At 45.1% G+C, this 21,579-nt stretch overlaps 1 protein-coding gene and 1 pseudogene across 7 annotated transcripts in view; one reads left to right on the forward strand and one right to left on the reverse strand.

The window, feature by feature from the left end:
- The window catches only part of MSI2 (musashi RNA binding protein 2), a 375,244-nt gene that overhangs the window by 220,131 nt on the left and 133,534 nt on the right, over positions 1-21,579 (reverse strand). The window lies entirely within an intron of this gene.
- On the forward strand, positions 3,804-3,919 carry LOC118604221 (annotated as a pseudogene).

The raw sequence follows: 21,579 nt of genomic DNA on the forward strand, positions 1-21,579 counted from the left end.
GGGACTGCTCTTGGTCACCATTTAATGTTGAATGCATTTCAGTAACTGGGAGCCCTTTTATCTCTAACGGTGGAATAGAGCAGAGGTTCCCAACGCCCGGGTGGTGGACCGGTACCAGTCGTGGCCTGTTAGGAACTGGGCCGCACAGCAGGAGGTAAGTGGGCAAGCCAGCACTAGCATCACCGCCTCAGCTCCACCTCAGATCATCAGGCATTAGATTCTCACAGGAGCACTGGTCCCTGGTACCATAAAGGTTGGGGACCGCTGGAATATAACACAGTTTTCAGTTAAAAGCTTTACAGACAACAGCAGAGCAAATGGAGTTTCCATTTGTTTGTGGTTCTTGAAGACGCCTTCTCCAGGCGCCTGAAATGATCATCAGAGCCAAATCCAGGAAGAAGGGGTAGGCAGGACAGGACAGCCAACCCAGACCCTCTAAGCAGCTAAAGCCTCTTTTGTTTGCAGCCAGAGTCCAGAGCCACCTCCTGCTCTCTACTCTGACCCCTCCATCCAGCCACCGCCGTGGCATTGCTCTACTTCCCCAACTTGCCCCAACATGGCAGAGCCACCCATGGGTGAGACAGTGAACCTCAGGGCGGCCAGTACACAGGCCAAGGAAAGGGGTGAGTGGATGTTCAGAGACCTTCAGCCTTGAGTAGCAGACAAACAGATGGACTCTGTTGAGTGCACCCTGGCGTCTCTCACATGGCCAGATGAGGGCTAAAGAGCTAGAACCCGGGAGAAACAAGACTATTGCATTTAAGGGTAAATGTGTTTGGTAAAGACTTTTCAATGAATAAATGACCAAACTGACAGCTTTCCTGGATCACTAACATATCTTGAGTCCCAACATGACAGTCAGTTGGGGTACAAGGAAGAAACCTGCCCTTGGGGCACATGCCCACAGGGGCAGCATCACCACTGTTGTTATTAATACTGTGGAGAACCACATGCAAAGAGAAAGAAAGCGAGCTTGGATTTGGCTGGAAAAAAAATATCTTAAAGCAATACTAATTAATTATAATCGCTGATGTGAACTGTTTGCCATTCATGCCTAATTACTGTGCAGCAAAACAATGGTGTTTACCATTAAAAGTACATCACGTTAATTTTGGGTTGAGTTTTCTTTGACGGCAACAGAATTTCCAATGAATGGGCAAACGTGTAGATACTTCTGTTCATGGGCCGTCCACTAACAATCTCCAGACATTGGAGGAAATCCCATTCATATACATAATAATGCATGTATGATTTAAATGGACATTGCGCTGATCACTCACTGCGTGGGAGGTCCTCTGCTAAGGACATATGTGCGGCTGTCTCCTTTAAGATTCCTAATCCTGTGAGATGCATTCTACTATTTCGCCATTTTACAGGTAAATTAACGTGCCCAAGATCACACAGTTGGGAAGCGATGGGGCCAAGAACCAGCAGCTAGGCCTGCCTGCCTCTGGAGTCCATGCTCATCACCGATATGACGAATGCAGAGCGAATGCACAAAAACGAGTCTGGAAGGACACACACAAAAATACTAATAGCAGCCAGCTCTCAGTGATGAGACTGTCATTCTTTTTGCTCGGCTATATTTACATAATTAAAAAAAAAAATTCTATAATGGATATGAATTCGGGGGGTGGGGGCAGAGGGAGTGTCACTGTTTGGTTGGTTTGTGTTTAAGGAGTACAGCTTCACCAGTTACAACATATGCGGCGGGGAGGTGGGAGTCCGGGCACGCAGGGTATGACAAACCCTAGCTGGCCATCTACACCAACCTTCAGTGTGCTGCAGACGTCCTTGCTATCTGGCCCTGACAGATGGTCCTCACTTCATCACAGCCTCCCCGGATGCCAGAGGAGTGGATGGAAGCTCCAAAAACATCTAGCTGTGAGGGAAAGCGGCGGCAGGAGCCACGGGCCTATCAGCACAAAGATGGCCCTACAGAAATGCCCTTCCCCGGGTCTGACAGCAAACGATCAGCGTTTCTTCCTCTTATTAGGAGGGCAAAACTACTTAAGTTAATCTCTTAGTCACACATATATACACACACACAACCAAAACGCTTTCAAAATCAGAGCTAGCCTCTTTCCCCAGCCATCTTAGAGCAAGGGTACGTATCCAGGGGCTGAATGGAATCAGGCTGAAATGTAGGGCCAACTCGAAACAGCCCAGGTGCTATCTAGAAGGTTCTACCTACTTGCAGCCGGCTCTGTAGGAGTCTGCCCTGGTTAGACTGAGGACATCTCTCAGATCCAGGAGGGACTGCTCCCCACTTCAGGAAGAGCCAGAAGTACTGAGAAAGACCTCTAATGGCAGCATAGGCCAGGGCGACATCTAAGACATCAGGTCCAGGTTGGGAGTTTTCTTGACCATCTCCTTGTCCAGTGCCTAGCTCTGTGGCTGATTCGTAGACTGCATCACGACTGATTCACAGATAAGTACCAAGTAGCAACTGTGTCTCACCCAGAGAGTAGAGGGGGCCGGCTACCAAAGAATAGGAAGAACTGAAGGACCTGGGGAATGGTTACCCATGGCGAGGGTCGGGGAGAAGGCGGGGGGTGGGGGCTCATAACTGCGCTTACGCAATTACACTTCCTGATAAAGTAGACAAAACATGAGATTTGAAATTAGAAGACCTTGCTTTGAGCCCTCACTTTTTGCTACTCAATTAATTTTGTGTGCCCTTAGACGAGTGATAGCATTCTAAACATAGAAACGGTAACCAATAGTTCCCAACCCTAGCTACACATTAGGACTTTTCAAAATAAATGCTCGCGCTCCACCCCCACCCTACCATCTAATCCCCAGAGATGGATGAATTTGTACGTATTTTTTTTAAAAGCTCTTAAGGTAATCCCAATATACAGCCAAATTTAAAAACCACTGACACGCACATATCCAACCACTAATATATATAAAGTACAGCTATATTTATAGCTATTATCTATGTGTATATTTAAAAACTGTTCAAAATACATTAGGTACAGAGTTGTTCCACTGCCAAGCTTAAAAGCCAAAATTAGAAACTATATGCTCATCAAGCAGGGAAGCAGATTCGCTCCTAGAAAGTTCTTCCTTAAACCACCGAAAGCCAGTCAAAAATGTGAGTGAATGCCTTGGAGGGTTGAGGTACCTAACAAATCAAATGTATCAGAAACGTTGCAAAAGAGATTTCCAAATGGATTGGATAGACAGGTTGGACTAAATAACTTTTTAAATCAATGTATTAATGACACCATAACGTTTATTAACCCCTACTTGGTGTCTGGCACTTGACATAGGTTGTATTACTTAGAACCACGGGATGAGGAAGGTGGTTGCTGTAAACCTTTCACGCATCAGCTAGAGAGAAGCTGCGTCCCCATCACACACTCCACTCCAGCCAGGCTGGTTTCCTCACATCTGGTGAGGTTCCCATGCACATCCTTGCCTTTACTTCTGCCAGTCCCACCCGAGAGAATTCGGAGCTTCTCTCAATCAGAATCCTACAAGACAATCACAGTACCTTTCCTGAGTCATCTTGGTTGAGTTGTGGAAGTATAGATCTAAGAATTCAGGAGCCCTGGGCCCTGGATGCATCTGGCACTGCTTGCTTTCCTGTCGGATGGAGTCAGCTTCCTCTTAATCCCTTTCCCAAACACTTCTCTACCAGGCCATGTTTAATTAAACCTTCACTCCAAGACTGAAGAGCAGAGACCTCTATTGAAATAAAGGTTCAAATGTGGTCCCATAGTGTAGAGGTTAGCATGGTCTGCTTTACACGCAGAAGGTCTTGGGTTCACGCCCCAGTGGAGCCACGGTCCCTGGTCTATGGCCACATCACCCTGAACAAGCCCGATGTCTGATCTCGGAAGCTAAGCAGGGTCAGGTCTGGTTAGTACTTGGATGAGAGACCACCTAGGAAGACCAGGTGCTGTAGGCCTATACAATAATAAATAATAAAAAAAAAATGAAATAAGGGTTCAGTGGACCCTGGGCCTTTCTCTGAAGAAGGTTTCTATCAAATGCAGATGTAAAAGGTAATGAGAAATGCAAGGCCTGCGCTCCTGGCCCCTTCGCAACACTGCTGACACTGCAGCGAACCCTTTCTACTCTGTCTGCAGCTCCCATGAGAGCATGGACCCTGCCACAGCTCAGTCACCTCAGCACCTGAGAGATCAAAAGCACTCCACAACTGTGTACTGAATGACAGAAATAAAATGGGCGAGAGATCAGAAACCTGTCCACAATGTCGGAAACTTGACTCTCGGAGACCTTCCCATGCTAAAACTTTGTGATTGTTGAAAAGTCACAAAATGTACGCTGGGTGTCTTACTGCGTGCAGGGCACTGAGCCACGAGGGCACGTGGACACACACACAAAAGCAGCCGTCTGCAGTCCCCACTGGGCTGGAAAGAAAAGATAAACAGGTAACAAGCTGAACCTTTATCTTAAAAGAGCAATGCAAAATTTAAATAATAATGGTAATGCTTTCACAAAGCAGGATGTAATTGCCAAATGTATTAAAAGAATAAAAAAGTCGCCATTTGTCTTCAGTTATATCCTTTCTAGGACAGAACTGGTATGGGGCTAGGAACAATGATCAAAATCTGCTAAAAATCACAACCGCACGCACTCGCTTGAAAATATTTTATCTGAAGCCATTTTTGTTTCAAGATGACAACCCGAAACATATTCTCAACTCCAGGCCCATCCTGAAATCCTCCTGATGTATCACATTTGGTTAAAATAATTCAAGACTTCGGGGAACAGACGGGCAATATAAAGCATCTCAAAGTCACAGTAACACAGACTCCTCACTCTTCACTGTATTTTTTTAATGTTTCAAATAACAAATTTCAGAGAAATGTAAATTTTAGAAAAACCTGCATATCACGTTCAGAACACCAAAGCTCAGGATCACACTCAGACAGCCTTTCACGGGTAGAGATGTAAATCAGCACAGCCTCCCAGTGGTGGGGCAGTTCGGCAACAAATAGCAAGTCATGAAATATAGTATTATCTCCTTATTGTGAATTCCTAAAAGTGGAACTGCTAGGTCAAAAGGATAGCGTGAACAGGAGAGAACTGCACTCACAAGCGAGCGGTCCTGACTACACCGGTTGTAATGCCAAATAATGATAATGATCCTGAAAAAAAAAAAAAAAAAAAAAAAAAGCAAAGTGTTCCTAAGCGTTTGAGGAAGTCAATCACAGTCAGTACATCAATATCAGAGAAACAACGTAGGCGTCGAATGTGATCGTATAGAACATACTGAACTGGAAAGATGTCTCTGACATACTGTTGAACGGAAAAAGCAATCTGGCAAACGACACATAGGATCCCATTTACATAAACATGAACACAAACACATGTTTACGTATGTGCAGACAGACCTCTGGGAAGCTGCACAAAATGTTACTTTGGGTTATCGCAGGGCGATGAAATATGAGCGGAGTTTTTCTTTGTTTACTTCGGTATTTAATCTTTCTAGTATGCCTACTGTTTTTTAAACAAAATCACAGCACTTAAAAAATAATCTCCCTTCATTTACAGACCACCCAATTCTAGCCGCCTTGCACTTGTCTCATCACTGATCCTGGCAGCTGATTCTAATTCTGGAATATTCCAGAACACCTTCTTGTGACCCAACCCTGGCCCTCCTTGCTTCAGGATGTTAAGTGAGATATAATCCGAGGGTAATGCAACTCTGCAGCTCTGAGAAGGAATGCTTGCAGCCGCCAGCCCTGATTTTCAAACCATTGCAAGTGCTTCCTGAGTCCTGCCCTACCTAGGGCAGGGCTGGATCCTGTTGGATGACTAACCTTGCCTCAGGAAGGAAATAGGGCCCTGGCTAAAGATCAGGAGTTGAAGTTCATTAAATTACAAAGATCAGGTGTCAGGCAGAGGCTCAAACACATCCCAGGCGGAGGCTCAAACACATCCCAGAGGTGCTGCTGGACCCAGGTGTGCCCCTTGGTTGTAAGACCCTTCACTCCCAAGCCTGGAGATGCTGCTGTGGACTTGAAGTCATCAGCAGGAAGGCTGGGGACAGCCAGAGCGAGGAGGCACGGCCACTGTGTTCCCCAGGAACACGTCCAATCACGTGACAAGTGCAGCCCTTGGAAAACAATATGGAAGCCTCTATCACTAGAGCATACTAAGAGACTCAGACCCTACAGGCTGGGACCCTCTACACAGTGACATGTTAATGGTTCCCAAGTCTCATACCATGTGGACTCCAGGAGGCCAGGAGACAGCTCTGTCTTTCAACTTCTGGAGCTATGAGAAAGGTCTTCAAAAGATCCTCAAAAGAAGACAGGAAATGCAAGGGAGGACCCTATGAATCAGAGAACCTATTCCCAGGCACAGAGTCCTCCTAACAAGGCACAGAGAGCTATCATCCCTCTTGCAGGAAGCAAACGCTCAGAGAAGCCAGGAGACTGGCTGAAAGGCACAGAGCCACTGAGTAAAAGAACTTCAAATACGTGTCGATTTTGATCTTCATCCCACAAGGCTACCTTGCCATATTGGAGGGACAGCATGTCTCTCCTCCTGAATCATTTAGTCATTCTTGAGTTTGAAGAGTTTAACACGAGACGGCTACCACACATGGCTTTTTCTTTCCATGTAAAAATGAGCTCTGAGAACATCCCAAATAGTTCAGGTTCATATTGCCCCAAAGGATCTGCGAGAAGAACTGGCCCTCGACACAACCAGCTGAAACATCACAATGATTGCCCCTGCAGGAGATGTATATAATAAAAATTGAATGCAGCAGCATGAACTTCATACATACTTGTCCTCTTGGTTTATTCATCAGAAATAATTATCTGTGCTTGCTTTCACAAGAGCACATATTTTATGGGGTACATTAAAATTTAATGGATTTTTAATAATATTGTAACTACCGCAAAAGAAAAAAACTGGAAAAAGCCACACTACATGTCTCTGCTGCATTTTGGTGGTTTGGCCCTAGTGCTGCAAAAGAAGCACTAATCTGGTGTGGAGGGGCAGGCAAGAGAGGGTGACGAGCCCTGATGGAGGCAGGAGAGGAGGGAGAACACTGGGTGGGTATGAAAAATCTTACAGCTGACTACTGCACAGGAGACCCGCGCTGCAGGAGGGAAGTCAAGGAAGAGAAGATGCCAAATTAACACGCTGCCCTCCACGGTCAGTTCTGCTTGATCTGACCTGCTCCGGGCAACTTGGGATCTAGTTCAGACACAGAAAGAAGCTAGCATTGGTCGTGCATAAAACAGACACTTAATTGTTGGGGGGGAAAGCCAAGTGAGTTCAACTCCAGGGCTGGAACAGATTCAAAACGTCATTTAGTCCAACTTTATAGAAGGGATAACCAAGGCCCAGAGAAGGTAAATGCTGCCCAAGATCATGAAAGGAACTAGTAGGTATGCCTTTAAATTTCTACCTTGTATGGCCCAGGTTAAAAGCATATACTTCAAGCTAACTCTGATGGCAGAGGTAACGTCCTCGGTCATCAATAATCTGCCGGATTTCAGGTTCCACATTTTTAGCCATTTTCTGAGAATTATTATTTTTCATGAGTCACCCAATGGTTTTTATTCTGATACTCATCATAAAAGCTCACTCTATTTTAATTTTTCAAGGAAAGTTCTCTCTCCCCCCTATCAGACTCAGAGACATATATTTGAAGAACTCTTTACAGAATCATGTCGTGTCCAGAGGACATGATGACCCGTCCCCCGTGCCTCACAGAAACTTCCTCCTACACGAGTGCCCAGTGCACTTGTCCAGGGCCTCCTGATGTGTCACCGGCACAGACACCAATATCTATTTCTAGCCAAGGAAAGATACACGTGGTGTCCTGCCACCAATGATACATCCACAGTCAGGCTGACTCACCCATTTGTAAGCCCACTGTCAAAAATAACACCTCGCCAACATTACGTTTCCTAATCTTTGACAAAGTAATATCCAAATTAAAATGAAAAAAGGCTTAAATGTCAAATGATGATGGTGTCTTATCGTGTACTGATTTATATAATGCACCACATCTTGGACGGACAGATTTTTCCATGACATCAATTCAGGCAGCGAGCAAATTTAATGACAATGACGACTAGAGAACGAGCATAGGATTGGAGTTCGCTGGCCCTGGACAAAGCGCTTCCTCTGTCCCTTGGCGGCTTTGTGCTACTGAGCACATACCTTCCTGCCCTGAGCCTCGTTTTTCTCATCTGTAATGACGGATATGAAGAATACCTACCTGCCAGGGGTACTGTTAAGAGTTATATATTTATATGTTAATAAAGCAATCAGCAAAATGGCTAGTAAACAGCAAAGACCCAATGAATGATAGCTGTTACTGAAAATACTTAGGATTGACTACCACCAAATATAATTTGAATGGGTTGAGAGTTCCTTCCAACTTTGCCGTATAAAGAAAGCTATAATATAAAAAGCCTACTATTAAACAACATTAAATATTAAACCACTGTGTAATACTAAAGCCCAAAATACTGAACATTGCAGCAGTAACTCCCTGACCGACCTCCATGTGCCATTTCAGCAACTTATGATTTTTATTTATTTTGTTTTCTTTAAATTCACTTTACAATGTATTTTGTTTTAATAGAAGTATAATGTGCCTTCTTAAGAAGTAGAAGGAAGGGAAGACAAATGAATGGGGAAGAGGGAGAGGAGAGAGAAAGGCTATGGGACTTCTAGAAGGTTCTATGTGTCCAGGCCCTGTCTCTTACTGCTTTACATTCAAGGGAACACCTCTCCTTTCCACCCACTCACTGTCCTGTACGTGCACCAAGCCTCTCACGCAAAACATGTTCACCCCCCACACACACAGGAGCCTTAGCAGTCTGCAGCTAGAGATATCAAGGCAGAGCAATCACATGGCCTCTCTGTGTCCACATGTGCTTCGACAGAGTGTGAGAAGGACTGCCACGGGGCATTAAGTGAGGACATTAAAAGCGCTGATGTAGCTAAAACACATTAACCTGTAGAGGAAGCCAGGCTATAAGCCGCGGCTCCACCAACATCATAAAAAGTAAAGAGGCCTCCGTAATGGAACCCATATTACAGCCATTGATATAAATTATACCTCAGAACAGGGGAGAAGGGGGTGGGATGTAAAAATGGAACAAGTTCAAACTTCTTTTATTGTAATAGTCTCCAGTTGAGCATAATCACCAAAGCTACAGTGTGATACGATTGCCAAAACTAGACAAACATCTGTGAGATGGATTCATCTCAGAGGGGAGGCCAACAGCTTGTTATCATTAAGCAGCGATGCTCGCTCTGCGATTGAACTGCAGGCCGCCTTGTTACTGTGTTTGCGGAGGCAATTGTACCAGATGTTGGCAACTATCTTCAGATAGATGACGGGCACCTGCTGTGGAGGAAATTTAGCTCCTCATTGGCCTCCCTGATTTGGGGGCAGGGAGGGAGGGGCAAGAAGGAGTGACCCTTCCAGACACCCCATGGTGAGGCTCTAACCAAAAGTGACCAAGCGGACAGGTTAAGCTTGCCGGGTGGGGGCCCGCCCATCTGCTCCTTCTCAGCTTCTTGTGCCAAAAAACCCAAGAAGGGTCCCCAAAGTGCTGGAGGGAAGACGGAGAAATTGAGGAGGCATCTAATTCAGATAGGAGAAGCACGGAGCTCTGCACGAACAGCTCCCTCCGCAGGTTGCCCTTGGTAACCATCTCCGAGACTCTTCAAGAGATCCTAAATTTGAAACATGACTATGGACATTAATCATCATTAAAAGGCAAACCGGCAATTTTCAAACCATGTCATGCTGACTCAGATGGAGACAAAGGCTCCGAAAGGGGGGCGAGTGGGGACAAGAGAGATAAATACCACCCATGCCACCATGGGTGGTATTTATGACAAAGAAATGACAAACAAAAATCATGAGAGCCCATAATTCACTTTTCAGAGCACCCCGAACATCAGCCGATAGTTAATGGGTGAAAATGATTCACTCCAAAGTTGGCAGGGCGGACCTAGATCTGCCATGCTGAGGGGTGGCCTAGCAGAAAGCCACCAATAAAATGCAACCACAGCCATGCTACACCCTGAAGTGCAACCTGACTCCTTTTTAGCCGAGGGTGATTACGAGCCACTCGAGGACTCCCTGGATGGTTTTAGTCCTGGAAGTTGACATTCTGCTGAGGAGGTGAAGTCAAATGATATTGGCCTGTGTTAAAATGTTCTGATGTGGCCCCTCAGCTGGCGTTAGGAATCATTTCTAAACACACGGTAATTCTCCTTCTTCTTGGATTATCAAAGTTGAACCAGGATGCTCCACGCTCGACTCGTTCCTGCTACAGTCACTGGGTTGAGAATACCAGGTACTAACGATGACCCTCAAAGAGACAGCAGCTGGGCTGGGGCCGCAAAACACGGTCAGGTCCCAGGGTGTCGTGGGAGAAGTGACCAAGGTCCCAATGTCGTTCTTAAGCTTCAGTTTTTTCATCTCTAAAAGAGTGTCCAATGTCCCTTCTAGGTCTACATGGCTAAGAGCCCCAGGCTGTTCTAGTCACAGCCAAAGAAACCAAACAGTTTGGTCCAGATAGTTGAAAAATTTGACATGTTGAATTCTAAGTTTTCTACATTTATACAAGGAGCCCAATTTTGGGCTTACTCTAATATTTAGCCACAAAACAAAATGAAACATGCCTCTTTAGCCTGTAATTAAAGCTGTTTCATGCCCTTAACCAATAAGAATTTTGCTCTGTTAGAAAAAAAAAACAACCCCATACTTCAAAGTTCCTAGGATAGAAATAACAAATTTTCAGAGAAACACTTACTAGAGAATACAGAAATCAAGGCATCAATTTAATTTCACACTCTACCTGCCTTGGACTAATTTGTGTAAATTACATTTCATACTAAGAACCTCAGTCCACGTGACCACAATGGAGAAATAAGCAGCTTGCATCAAATTGAGTTTTTCAGGTATAAATATATAGCTCTTTTTAGTGTGTGAATGTTTAGCTGAAATTTCAATGCAGGTTTTATATAAAAATTTCCAAGTGTTAATTTCCACATTTTCAACAACACATCAATGTCACTGGGTCTTCACAGACTTAAGGAGTGTGAATTAATCCACGTGGATCTGGTGTTTTTCCTTCTTTTAAAAAATGATTATAACCATATTCTCGGCTCATGGGTGTGAGTTAGCTGAGGAAAGCATCCGCTGCACAAAAGTTTCCAGGTTGGCCTTCCACGTTTGGGAATGTGGTGGGGCAAGTGGTGCGTAACAAGCAAGCCTTTGCATACACGTTCTCCGGTGGACTCTTCTAGCTGTGGCTGCCACAGCCACACAAAGCGCCTGTCACAGAGCAGCGGCACCTGATCACCCAAGGAGCAGCAGGACGCCAGGACCACACCTCGCCTGTCCACCATAATGCTCATTGTACACTCTGTTCTCTCTAGTTGGCTGTGTGTTTGCAGCTACTTTGAAAGCCTTTCCCAAATGGACGGGAGGGGCAGCATGAGACCACACAATGTGTGGACTTTCTGACGCATGTCTACAAGAAGAGTATGCCTCTTTCAAATAAGTACGTGTGTGCCCTGCTTCTAATCAGTTTATGACTGGCCCTAAAACTATTCACAGTCCTATGAAATCGTTCCTTACTTTGAAACTCAGGTTGGGGCCTGGGAATGCCTACAGCAAGGGGACAGCAACTTACAGACCACAAATCCAGCCCGCTGCCTGTTTCTGTAAACAAAGTTTTGCTGGAACACAGCCACGCTTGCTCATTCATATACTGTCTATGGCTGCTTACACAGCACAGTAACAGAACTGAGGAGCTGCAGCAGAGACCATATGGCCCACAGAGTCTAAAATATATATTTTGTAACATTTTATTTTTTTATTTCCCCCCTCCCTTCGGTAACCACTAGTCCACTGTCCATGTCCATGAGTCTCTGTTTGTTTGTCCTGTTCGTTTTTAAATACTTTGCTATCAGCTTGTCAACCCCTGCTCCCCATGGGCATGGTGCTAGGAATGAGAGTATGAATGAGAAAGTGTGATTCCATGATCCCTAGAGACTAGGAGGCCCCAACACATAATGAAAGTAAGTGCTACTTCTTTTAGTTCCCTTCTTTTTTAAAGGTATCTAGAATGAACACCTTTGATTTGGGATACTTTTTACAAACTTTAACTCCAGTAATTACAAGTTACGGGTTTTGCAGAAAACTACTAATTTCGGTTATCATTTTGTCCTACGTGCATCTGAGAAGTCATCTTCGTCAATTTCCTTGGACCATGAAATCCATTCACTAGCAGGGCCCAGGTTTAATGCATCTGAGAGGCAGTAATGCGACTGAATATACCTGAGACAACCTGACAAATGTTCTCTGAGGTTCTCTGGCACTGAAAACATAGTGTCCACTGCCCTACCCATGCATGGGTCCAACCAACTAACTTGGCCTATAGCTTCTGGTGGGGTTGAAAGGTAAGATCTCAGAGAGGAACTCTGAACTTGGCAAGAAAAGAGTCTTTAAAATCCTGGGGCATATCCTCAGCAGTTAATACATGTGGGCAAGGTGAATGCAGGCAACCAACTTGAAATCTGTCTCCCTCCCTGCTCTCCAGCTGATGACAAAGTCATACTCACTCTTCCAAGGTCTGCTGGAGTGAGCATTTTCCACTGGTTCCTTCCAAAGTGGACGCAGACAGGGCTGGTACATCCAGGGACGAAACACACTGTGGGCTTCCTCCTACCCTCCAGGCCCAGAATAAAAGTCTGTCGAGCACCTCCTTCCAGGTCAACCCCCAGGCTGGCGCTGAGGCAGATGAAGGCACGAGCCACTGTCAAAAGCCACAGTGAGGAATAGGCAAGATGGCAGATGTGAAGCAAGAGAGGCAGAGGAAGAGCTCGACAGCTGCCACTACCGCCGCCACCCGCAGTGACGGCGGGCATGCCCCTGGCCTCCCCTCACTGCACTGCAGTTCTGTTTACCGGCATGTCCACTCTTTGACTGTATGCCCCTGGTAGGCAGGGGCCCTGCCTCCCTGATCTCCGTGACCCCAGCATAGTGCCTAACACCTAGCAGGCACTCAAGAATTGGGTTACTGAGTGGATGGATGGCCAGATGAGCACAACCACCTCACGGCATTTCCACAAGGAAGGAGACTTTCCTTCCCCTCCAGCTGGTCCCATGGTCCCCAGCCAGCCAGCCAGCCAGGCGCTCCACCCTTAGAACGCCTCAAGACATTGTCCAGCCCTGCAGGAACTCCCCTGCTCACCCAAAGGTCTGCCTGAGCACAGGCCTATGAGGCAGACCAGCTACTTTGAAGAGGTGAAAGGAATCAGCATAAGGCACCCCTCAAAAGGCAACCAAACTCTGAGAAGCTCTACAAGGGTGTGGCGTTCAGTTAAATACGACCTGGCATGCCCTTGTCGAGAAGCGATGTTACACACGGTACTAGAAAAATCCCAGTCCATGAGAAGGCAGAAATTTCTATCAAACAGGCCTTTTGAAATAATTTGCAAGTGAATTACAGCGGCTACTTCCTATGGGAGGGGAAATTATTTTAGGCGACTTTCCAGTCCCATGTGCTCCTTTAATCTGAGTCAGATGCAAGAAATATTTATTGAGGGTGGAAGTCTCCCCATAGGTGTGTTTTAAGTGCAGGCTGCACTGGAGCACTCCAGTTAGCTCTATAAAGCTGCCTTAAAAGAACATTTTTAATGCACAGTCTCATTTGCTTTAAACTGATTTCTCATTGCAAACAAACAAATCCCCTACAAATATCCGCTCTCTTGCGTCGACGGCCTCTGCTGCCAGGCATGCACCGAGTACTTGGGGATGCCGCCATTAAGATGGTGGTTTTCAATAGAAACTTGGCATTTATCATAGTGAGAGCATTATCTTCTCAACAGAAGCTGACAATTTGTCCTATTCCTCCCTTGAGAGAATCCAGTAAGATCACATTTGCTTCCCCTGCATGCTGTTTCTCCTACGACAACATTTCTTTGCCTGGAAAGAAAATATTGTGACTCCTTGCCATATTCACTCATTAGCATAAAAAGAAAAAAAGCCAAATCCTCCTCTCGGCCTCCCCCGGCAACAGTTGCAGCTGGGTTAAATCTAGCAGGATCTTAGACGCAGGACTTCTGTGGCTCAGGATGTGTCTCATGGCTCCAGAGGGATGGGGGCAGAGACTGGGAGGGACCATGAAACTAGTCCCTTCAAAATTCAAAACCACCCATTTGGCACATAGGAAGTACATCATGCTGATTAAGGTAGGGAGTTTATAGGAGAGGGAGGAACCTGGTGGAAGCCAGCAGTTTGAGACTTCAAACATGAGAGAGAGAGAGAGAGAGAGAGAGAGAGAGAGAGAGAGAGAGAGAGAGAGAGAGAGAGAGGTGGGGTGGGGGGTGGGAGAGAGAGCGCGCACACAAGCGAGCCCATAAGTGAGACAGGGAAAGAGAGAATGTGTGAGAGGGAATGAATGAATGAATGAATGAACAAATGAATGAATATATAGGAAAGGGAGACTATTGTTGAGCACCTGCATAACAGACACTGGGCAAATGTCTCTTTTAATTCTCACAAATCCCCTGTAAACAGAATTGTATCTCCACTTAACAGACAAGAAATGAGCTCAGGACAGCGAAATCAGCAGCACAAGGTCATGATACTAACAGCAAATCGCGGCACCTAAATTCAAGCTCAGATCTACCTGATTCCAAAGTCCAGAATCATTCAACTTCGTCCCATGCAACCCAGACAATTCCCAAGAACCTGGCAATAAATGCCGATAGCATCCCTCTGTTCTTTCAAGAGGGAAAACAACATACCCACAAATGAGGTCTCTCTGTCCACAGCCAGATTTCCCAACATCAGAGATGTTTGTGCTTTGGCTTAATGTGGCTGGACCCATTTTCATTCCTCAGCCTGACTGCTCACCAAATAAATGGCAAGTCTGCCCACCCAGTGCCCACCTAGTGTCCCCAACCCGGAAGATCCATACATCTATGAGTCAAGATAAATGGCTTCCAAAACCACACACCCAACTCGCGCTCTGCAGGTCCCGCTTTTCTTAGACCAAAGATGTTAGAGCAGGGAAGAAGATGAAACACGGGAAGCATATATCCCATTTTTACCCACTTCTCATGGGCCCTTCTGTGTCTACTCAATACACCAAGATTTGCCTGAGACTGTACCTGCTCCAGCAAAGGCCATGCCAACTAGCTCCACCCTGCCCAGATAGCATTTAGTTCTAGTAAGCTTTCACTTCAGGGTGGAAATAGTTCATTTATCCAGGGCTTCAGGGGGAATAATGTGTTCCACATTAGGAAATGCCTCAGATAACTCAATATATTCTCTTAAAGCCCCGTTTTTAAAAAGAAAAGTAATGTACCATTTGAAACTCCTCCAATGACTGGCACGGCCCTGCTCTCTGGTACAGAGGGTCCATTCATTTGCCACTATTTACTGAGCGCCAACTATGGCCCAGGCACTGGGCCAGTCCTGGTGCTATACAGTGAATAAGCAGAACCAGCCCCGTCTTGGTGGAATTTACAGTCTTCTCGGGGCAATAAGGCTATATGGACTTGAATTTTCCCTGATAAACCAAAATTCTCTCTTTAATACTCCCATTATGGATTCTCTCACCTCCTGGTTTGTTTTCTTTGAGACAATTTGTAATTATTTTTATTACTTACTTGTTTGCCCTTGGCTGGTCTTCTCTGACTCCATCCTTAAACTTAAACTACAAGTAAGCAGGGATCCTGTCTGTTTCATTCACGGAGATGCCCTTGGCTCCTAGCTCAGTGCCTGGCATTCAGAAGATAATCAAGATCTGGTGATGAATCAATGGCCAATGAATGATACACGAGGCCGTACATGAGATGCCTTCTGGACCTAATGAGGAAGGATGGCTGTTTCCCTGCACTAAATAGTCCTAACCACATAGTACTCTTTAAGATCAAAGTCTTTTTGTTTTTATAGGTTTTCTTCCCTCCTGCTTTACATTGAGTTTATTAACATCTTCCCACCACCTTAATATTTGCTATAAATTCAAAGACCAGAAAACCAAGCTTATTAGAATCATATGTAAAGGAAAGAGGAAGAAAACTTAAATGAGGATGTGAAAAGCTCTCCCAAGAAGCTAAATAAACACAATAAACAGATTAGTGGATCAATATATATAAATGTATTTTAATAAACATAAGATAAATGATATTGCCCCCCTCCCCCCCCTCAAAAAAAGTTTTTAATTATTCAAACAAGTTCATCAGCTGGGTCTAATCAGAAGAATTCTCTTTTGGTCCACATCAGTTCAGCGTTTTCCATCAAAGCCAGGGGACCTGGAGTCAATTGCACAAACTGGAAGCATCAGAGCAGCTGGATTAAACTTAAGGTCTACGCCTTTGAAAACGACACGAAACTGAATCGTCATCTTAAATCTGAGAAGATCCAAGGTGGGTGGAAGAACTGAGTGGTAAGCCCACCCAAAGGACAGATGGAAAAAATGGTAGAGTTTGTGGAGCGTATGTGTGTGTGAGGAAGGAGGGTGTGGTGAGCGGGGGGGTGGTACGGCTGGATTCGGCTGGAGAGGCAACTCCAAAGGTTGAATCTGGGTCTCAGAGGATGAAAATAACAACAGCTAATGTTTCTAGTATTTATTAAGCACTTATTGTTTCTAGCAGGATGCTAAGAACTACAGTTGACCCTTGAACGATGCGGAGGTAGGGGTGCTGACCCCGATCGCCCTGGCAGTCAAAAATCTGTGCATAACTTTTGACTCCCTAAAAACTTTACAGTCATCCCTCAGAGTCCACGGGGGGACTAGTTCCAGGAACTCAGCAGATACCCAAATCCATGGATACAAACATCCCTCATATAAAATGATGTTGAACAATGCATACAATCAGTCTTCCATGTCTGTGGATTCCCAGCTGCAGATCAAAAATACTGTTTTCGATCCGGGGCTAGATGAAGCCAAGGATGTGAAATCCAAGGATACAGAGAGCCAACTGTACATTTGTTCAAAAATATCCATCTACAAGTGAACCTGTGCAGTTAAAACTCATGTTCTTCAAGGATCAACTGTATATACGCATTAGTTAACTAAATCGTCATGACAATCCTGTGTGGTGAGTTCCATCCTCACCCTCATTCTGCAGATAAAGAAAATGAGGTAGAAAGAAGTTAAATGGCCTGCCCAAGGTTACAGACTTAGTAAATAGATGAGCTGGATTTGACACCACATATCCATGCCCTCATTACTAAGCAATATGCTAATCCAGGGGATGGGGACACTATGGCTGAGGGCCACATCCAAAAGCCCTGTGATTTTTGTAAATAAAGTTTTATTAGAACACAGTCACAACTATTTTGTAAAGAAAGTTTTATTGGAACACAAGCACAATGTTTCATTTTCATACTGCCTATGGCTGCTGTCCTGCTACAATGGCAGGGATGCGAGGTGGCAAGAGACCATCTGGGCCACAAAACTGAAAACAGTTACTGTCTAGCCCTTAGGAAAAGAAGTATACCAACCTCTAGGCTAGAAGGTGGTGATTCTCAATGTTTCCACCCAAGTACTCCTAACAGTCAAGTAAATCACGGGACAGCCTAAGATGACCACAGACAGGCCGAAGTAGCCAGTAGCTATCCTGAAATGTTTCTAAATGTTATGGTTTTTTGAAACGATTGCATAAACTTTGTATTCTGTGCCATAATATGTGTCCTGATATAATAAGTTTTACACAACCATGAAATCACAGCCAGCTAGCTCCTTGGAAAATATGCCATGTCAATCACGTGGCTCTGCACATTGCTGGTCATGGCACCCCTATGCCTGAGAGCGGCGGCCCCAGCGTGAACAGCTCCCGCAAAGCAACAAACCGCCCCCAGCACCCGGACTTCTCACCAGGGTGTCAGGACCAGCACCTGGGGCCCACGGCTACCTGGCTGAGGAGTCCTGAGCAAGTCAAGTCGTGCTCTCCCAGTCTTCCTTTCCTAACTTTAAAATGGGGATAATCTTCCTACATCATAGGACCGTTGAGACAGTAATAAGACAAGACCCATGAAAGGTCTGGGCAGACAGGAATCTCGGAAACTGAACATAAGATGCTAACTTAGTAGGAATGGAGAACTATGCCAGCAATAAATCCTCCTTTTGGCCACTAAAACACATCTATCAATAAAGGAAATGGGGTGGTCTTCTTAAAAGATAAAAACAGAAATATCTGTTTCCACATCAGAGTCGGCAAGCTCCCTCGCAAACTCCAGCACTTAACCTCCCCAGGGCTTGCCCAACCCTCTGCCATCCCCCAGGAAAGCTGGAAATCATAACAGGAACACTTCCTCTGATCGTCAACCATACCCTCACGTATGTTTCCTTAAGTAAAAAGCACCTTAAGTTGTTTTTTCTTCCCAAACACTAACACTCTACGATAAGCAAGTCTGAAAATATTTACCTCTGCCACCAATTCTAAAAGACTATGAGCGACCTCAACAACCCAAAATCTCTAATTTACAACTAATCCAATTCCACAAATTATATCTTCTATGACAAGCCACCTAAAAGCAACTTCCTGTAAACAAACCACTCTGCTGGGTTTCAAAATCTAATTAAATCCTTATTTTGCTCTTTAACTACAAGAAGCTCGCTTTTCACTACGTGGGGCAGAAATTTTTACTTTCAAGAGACACAGATATAATCCCCAAGTTGGAGCCCAAATAAGAGCCTGAAGTGGTCCTACACTCCAAAGCAATGATGAGCGACCCCTGCCCCAAGACTGCAGGTCTGTCTGTCTGTTCTGCTTGGTTAACATTTGCTGGCCTGTGTGTGTGCAGGTCCTATGCTGGCTCTTGCCCCCAGTGGCTGAGTTAAATCAGGAAGACAAATTGTAAATACGTATGAAGTAAGTGCTCTGTAACACGCCGGAAGGACTATTTAAATCTGCCTGGAAGTGGTCAAAGAAAGTTTCACCCATCTTAGGGTTTCTAGCCAAGTGTCTCGACATTTCCCACCTCCCTTTCATTTAAGGTAGTTTGCAGGCCCAAGTTCCTGGAAACCCGTTAGTCCTAGGCAAATCAGAGCAGTTACTCACCCTACTTTTTCCTTGCCTGGGTTTTCTCCCTAATATCAGGAATCTGTCCATAATGTTTATTGTTTGCCTGCTGTGTGCTGTCTTCCATCTGCCTCCTTCCTGCCCCCACACTTGCAACAAGTAATCATGAACCTTTCACAGTAAGGGCCCCTCCACCCGGATTCTTCCATCCTGGAAACACCCTGGTCACACAAACATCCCACGAAAAAGAAAGGACTATCACCCAGGCTGCAGAAGGTATGTGGACTTGACGCAAATCAAATCCCACTTCGCCAGTAACTCGACTCTAAGAAGACAAAACCAAGTGGAGAAAAATGCATATACAAATTCTACCTATCAAATCTCCTATTTATTTTATGCAAAGTTTTCCTGGTGCTTATTAATGCCAGCTTTCCCTCTACCATTTAATCTCTGCTTCCATTTCATTCTTGGAGGCCTGTGATTATTCTAATTCAGCATTTGGATGACTTCATTTCCGCTCAAGTACACCCAGGTCAACTTGGATAGAAAAGAAAGAGGAGGAGAAGAAAAATAATCAGCTAAAAGCTATTAAATATCAGCCGTGTGCCTCATGATTGGTTTTAAGGCGGCGGTGAGGTTAGCAACAGTCAGAAACTCAACCCTTCTGCTTCTGCCTGCATATTAACATTTTTCTGGGCCTCTCACTCTTATGGCTTCGAATGTAAATAAAGTAGCGATTGGCAGCCCACTTTTAGCTAACTCACAAATACCAAGTCTGAATCTACAGAGCTGTAAAAATTTAGGGGGTGGTAACTTGACAAATCCGGCCATTCTACAGAGAGACTAATTCTCAGAGGACAAAAGTAGGGGGAAAAAAGAGAAGAAGAAAAAAAGAAAAAAGAAAAGCATGCACGACCCATGTAATGGGGTGTCCTATTGACTGGGTGAGGGGCGGGCAAGAATCTCCATATCAATGTTCACTCCACAAAACAATGGAATTCGATTTCTATGCCAAGTCTAAATGAACTGAGCTTTCTCTTCCCTAAGAACCAACCACTCCTTGCACCCACTGGCACAAGCTTGAACGAGGATTTCTCAGACGTTTTCAGTCCCCACTGAAGGACAACCAGAGGGAGAAAGGGTTTCTTTCTCATGCAAACAACTCCATTGTAAGTGATGTCCTCAGAGGCTGCCAGGAGGGCTTTGAGAAGGTGAGCCGGTGGATGTGCTTGAAGCCCCTTCCCTCTCCCCTCTCTCGGGCTCATTAACTGCTTCCTGCCCAAGGGCTCCCCTGCCTTCCTCTTCAGGGCCCCCTAGAAAAATTAAATAAAGCTAAACCATACTGGGAAATACAGTTAAACAGCAAAGCCGGAAAGTTGGGGCCTTGTTCCTCTACGTACTATGTATTCAAACGTGGCATTTGATTCCCGTAATCTCAGAGTTTTCCCAGCTTGCTCCCCAGAAGGCATCCTATTTTTCCTACTTGTATTTTTAAAAACACTGTTAACAGAACAATAATAATGTCTGATGCGTGCACCCAACAACAGCTGGCTGTATTTTATACACTAAAAGGGAAATGGAAGTTTTCCTAGAAACCTACTAATCTATTTCAAGAGCTCCTTTTTTTTTTAAGGAAAAAAAAAAAGTATTTAGGAGTAGTGAGGTTGGGGTGCTCAGTCTACTTCTAACTCAACTCCCTCCCCTGCAGGAGAAGTCGGTCTATGGAGGAAAAAGTTCACCAGGAAAATAGTTGTTTGGCAGGAAGGTTTACCTGCAAAGCCCAAGGATCGCATTACTTGTGGGTAACTGCTTTGTCTGCTTGCTGCCACCTGGCTTAGGAGGCCAAGGCAGACAGATGAGGCAGGATTCTACTGTTTGCTAACTTGCAACTTTTTGCCCTCAGCAGCTCTGCCAGGGGTCAAAGGGCAAATAAAGTCCCCTCCCCCGTATGACACACTTCCGAAGGGAGAGACTGACACAAACCAGACAGAGAATTAATAAAACATGAGGACAGTGTTGGCCTTGTTCTGGGCTATTACAGGAAGAAAATTTAAACACAGAAGTAACCTTCAGCCAGGCTGGGCCCGGAAGGGGAGAGGCAAATGGTCCTTCCTGATCCACTCTACAGTTATAACTCAAGGCCTGAAGAACATCGAGGCTCTCCGGAGCACAGGCAAGCAGATGACAGGTGAGGCCCAGGCATGGCGACCACTCTCCAGTCGGTCCACCTGTACAAACCACTGCAGAAGACAAATGCCCCATGGGAGCTTTGAGGCCCACAAAGGACAGACAGGACTTTTGTTTTACGGGCCTGATCTGAGAGAACGGTGCTGCATGAAGCTCCATTTATCTACAACACACATTTGGAAGCAATAAAATTTTACCTCAGGATCACAGTCCACTCAGGAATATGGTAACCTGCTTATTTATTTTCTCGCAATCTCTTGCTTTCCAAATATCAAAGGCTTTGTAATATTTTTATTCTAGATCTTACTCTCCTCACACATACAGTATCAAAAAGGGGTATCTGAGCAGCGGCCGGTGACGCCACCATTGTACCTG

Source organism: Rousettus aegyptiacus, unplaced genomic scaffold (assembly GCF_014176215.1).
Source record: "Rousettus aegyptiacus isolate mRouAeg1 unplaced genomic scaffold, mRouAeg1.p scaffold_m13_p_6, whole genome shotgun sequence".
In the NCBI taxonomy this organism is placed as follows: domain Eukaryota; kingdom Metazoa; phylum Chordata; class Mammalia; order Chiroptera; family Pteropodidae; genus Rousettus; species Rousettus aegyptiacus.